At 43.7% G+C, this 4122-nt stretch overlaps 1 pseudogene; it reads right to left on the bottom strand.

The window, feature by feature from the left end:
• Positions 1 to 293: 293 nt before the first annotated feature.
• On the bottom strand, positions 294 to 3369 carry LOC136457710 (receptor-like protein 7; annotated as a pseudogene).
• Between the last annotated feature and the right edge of the window lie 753 nt (positions 3370 to 4122).

Here is a 4122-nt window from a genome sequence, read left to right as displayed (position 1 = left end):
CTGGAGTAACCGACCGCACAAGCATTTAGCCAACCGCTTGTTTTGTTTGCCGAACACCCTTCTTCCCGCATGCGGGTCCACCTGTCATCCTCCAGAATCGACCAAAATCCAGTGTTAACATAATCCCTATTTGAAATGAGGGCCAAAATGTGCATACCCGTAATCGGAGAAAATATGTTTTGAAGAGGAACTCATACAACGAAGCCTACTAGACTCTAGTTCTTGAACAATGGGAAGGTGGCCTTCATCCTCCTTGAGATGACATGGTTCATTAGGTGAAGTAGTTGGACATATTATTGGAGATGGAACATTATCCTCGACAAATGGTGGATTGGAAAGGTAAGGATGAGCTCCTGAGATTCCCCATGTCAAGATAATTGCAACTGCAAATCCAACTCCAAATCCCAATCCAACAAAAAGGAATAGTACAATGTCTATTGATACCTTCTTCGATCGATGTAGAACCATATCTGGTGTCATGTTGTTACATGCTTTGGACACTTGAAACCCACACAAGCCAATGTTTCCTAAAAAGGAGAGATCGGAGAATGTCAAGAAGTGGGAAGACTCAGGTATTCTTCCCTGTAGCTGGTTGTAGGATAGATTCAACATTGAAAGAAAGTCCAATGATGCCAACTCCCATGGGATCTCTCCAGAAAGTTCATTTGAAGATAGGTCTAGTGACTCAAGTTGATGTAGCATGCCAAGCTGAGATGGTATCGGTCCAACAAGGGCATTATGTGACATATTTAGCCCACCAAGTAGAACAAGGTCCCCAATTGACTCAGAAATAGTGCCATAGAATGCATTATTAGAAACATCAATGATGACAATGGTCCTCAATATTTTAGAAAAACTTATATCAGATCCTTTGTATGTGATGGCAGTGGTGAACTGGTATGTTTGGCCAAGTAGATCATATTGATTTTCCATGACCAACGTCTCATTGACATCTTTAGTCATCATGGATCCCATTGACGTAAACCACTTGTTTCGCAATAATCCGAAGAATTTGTTTGAAGCCAAGTCAATAATTCAAAGTTTTCCAAACTCACAACTATTTTGATCTTCTAAAATAGATGGCCCCACATCTCCAATGAACCTGTTGGACTTTAGAACAAGGACTTGAAGCTTAGGAAGCATACTCATCCAACAAGGAAATGTATCATTAATAAGATCCTTCCCGATATCAAAAACCTCCAAGTCTTTGCAAGCAACTAGAGATCTAGGTAATTGTCCTTCAATCTGATTATCACTAAAGTCTAATGCCTCAAATGCACAATCTTGCTTCAGGCTATTTGGTAATCTTCCATGAAGTCGATTTCCTTTCAAATTTAATACATTGAGGCGACTCATATCCTCCATTAAACAAGAAGGGATGGAGCCAATCAAATCATTATTGGAGAGATCAAGGAGCATAAGGCTTGTTGCTTCACAAATTGATTGTGGAATTTCTCCAGACAACTTGTTTCCATGAGCCATGAGTAGGGTAATACCACTTAAGTGAGAACCAAAATTGAATGGCATGGATGAGAATTGGTTGTTTGAGCAATCAAATAGTTGGTTCTACGGTCCGAGTATAGGTATAGGCCCTTCAAATTGGTTATAACTGATATCGATAACAAACATATTAGTAGAAATGACATGGCCATATTCAATACCACTACTAAATTGGTTGTGTGATATGTTCATCAAGATGAGAGAGTTGATCCAATTATCCCATGCCCACTAAGGTAGAGGGCCATGAATGTGATTGTTTGATAGGTCAAGAACTTCAAGGGAATACATGTGCTTCAAGGTATTAGGGAGCTTGGATATGTTACAAGATGCTAGACATAGAGTATCAAAGTTTTGGATGGATGCCCATGAAGAATTGTATTCTCCATCTACTAAATAAAGCTTGTTGTTTGAAAGATTCAATATGACTAGGTTGGGTATTTTGAAGAATGAGCTGAGTTGGATGGTACCACTAAAACTATTGGAATGTAAATTTACAATGCCTAATTGAGTAAGATTAAATAGATGTGGAGGAATTTGACTAGAAAAATTGCATGCTTTTAATTAGGTTCTTGAGGTTACCTATGAAGGAAGGTACTTGACCAGATAACCCACAGTTCGAGAACTGTAGAGTTTCTAGAGAAGTCAAATTTGCAACTCAAGATGGTATTTCTCCTACTATACCAGCCCCAGAAACCTGTAATGATGTTAATGATTTGAGCTCACCAATCGAAGTGGGAAGCTGCTCCTGGTGAAAGTCAGCTGCTGCAATACTTAATTTCTTCAAGGATTTGAGATTACTTATTGAACTCGGAATGGGACCAGAGAAGTTAGTGTTGCTGAAAAGCAGTTCCCTCATAATACTATGTGATGAGAAATTGGGAAGCAGACCAGATACCTTGGAATTATAACTAACATCAATAGCTATTAAGTTTAAGTTCTGGAAGATCCTCATCGGGAACCATCCTTCAAGGTGATTATAGGCAAGCTTAAGAACACTGAGGGAAGGTAAGTCAGCAAAGGACTCTGGAATTTGGCCATACACTTTGTTATAGTTTAGGTTGATCTTGGCCAGTGAGCGAATACTGGACAACGATTCACAAATTGGAGCATCGATGTGTGTATTTGGTAGGCTGAGAACCTGAAGCTGTGGAGTGGAATTAGCAAAGGCACTGCACCATGCTGCCCCGTTGCCGGATAAGTCGACATTGCCTAGATAAAGCTCCTTGAGGTTGCTAAGGTTAGCGAGGATGATCCAATGTCTGGCTCTACGATGGGCCACCTTCCTTCGCCGAGTGGTAGGAAATAGTCGTTGTCGCCTTCAACAAGATAAATCCAGTTGGTGAAGTCCAGGGATACCAGCTTACTGAGCTGTCGTATCCCGTGTGGTATCTTGCCTACGAAATCGGTGTAGGACAGGTTGAGGTAGGTGAGCTCGGTGAGCCGCTCGAACCCGACGGCCGGGAGCTCTGACTCATTGAAGCTGTTGAAGGAGAGGTCCAGGTACCTCAGAGAGGTGAGCTCAAAAAGTGCCGGGTGGAGGCCGGCGCTCTGCAGCCCACACTCGGCGAGGCCGAGGATGGTGATGTGGCCGTCGACGCCGGCGCAGGCGACACCCTCCTAGCGGCAGCAGTCCATGCCGGCCCGCCACGATGCGAGGGTGCATGAGGAGTCGGTCGTGGTGGAGAAGGAACACCGCAGCCGGAGCAGCGCCGAGGACTGGTCTGGCCGGCACGGAACGGCTGCTGGTGGTTTCGTAGTTTCGTTGCTGGTGGTGGCGAGGGAGTAGGAGAGTTGTTGAATCCCAAGGAGCAAGTGAACGAGCAAGCACTGCAGGTGCTGCTGCTGCTGCTGGTTGCTACGGGAGATCATATTGAGAACTTGAGACTCATTCCTCTTGTTGCCCACGCCTTGTATATATATCGAACAACACGCACACACGCAGCCCTTGTTGCTATCGTGTACTAGTGTTTCATTTCTCTGCTTTTTGGTTGCATTCTTCTATATATAACTATGATGAGAGGAATCATAAGTCAAGCCAAACATATTAGCTTTATTGACTCCTTTTGATACGAGAGGAAAAAAATAACTTTTCTCGCAGCTATAGGATTAGTCGGAGCCGTCCGAAGCTCTATCAAACAAGGCCGTAATCGACACGCACCTGTACACTTGTCTGGTGATGTTTTCATAAACAGAAAGAAAATACGTGGACAGCTACGCGTTCACGAATCTAACTGCCTTTGCACGCAGGTAACTTACTAACTAGCGGCAATTTCAGTGCACATAGTCTTGACAAAGTCCTGATGCGGCCGGCCTGTCTCGATCAGTCGCGGTTGGGTGTTTGACTATAGTGTGGAATTATAACTCTTGTGTTTTTCATCAAGGGCATGCGTCTACACGCTACACAGCATTACACGCCACAGTCCACAGAGTAGTTTGTAATCCCCGAAACCGTATTGAACTTGAACCATTTTTGTCAGGCTCTGTGGCGGACCGTAGAACGAGAAACTGATGATGCTACCTTTCTGCACTCGTTTCGGCCCAACGTAGGTCTGCCCCTGGCGAGGCTTACCTGAGTATGCCTTTAATGATGATTTTTTAGATATATTCCAGCTTCAAACACCT

Source organism: Miscanthus floridulus, chromosome 6 (genome assembly GCF_019320115.1).
Source record: "Miscanthus floridulus cultivar M001 chromosome 6, ASM1932011v1, whole genome shotgun sequence".
Taxonomy (NCBI): domain Eukaryota; kingdom Viridiplantae; phylum Streptophyta; class Magnoliopsida; order Poales; family Poaceae; genus Miscanthus; species Miscanthus floridulus.
The sequence above is the reverse complement of the archived record's forward strand: the minus strand, read 5'-3'. Positions and strand labels throughout refer to the sequence as shown.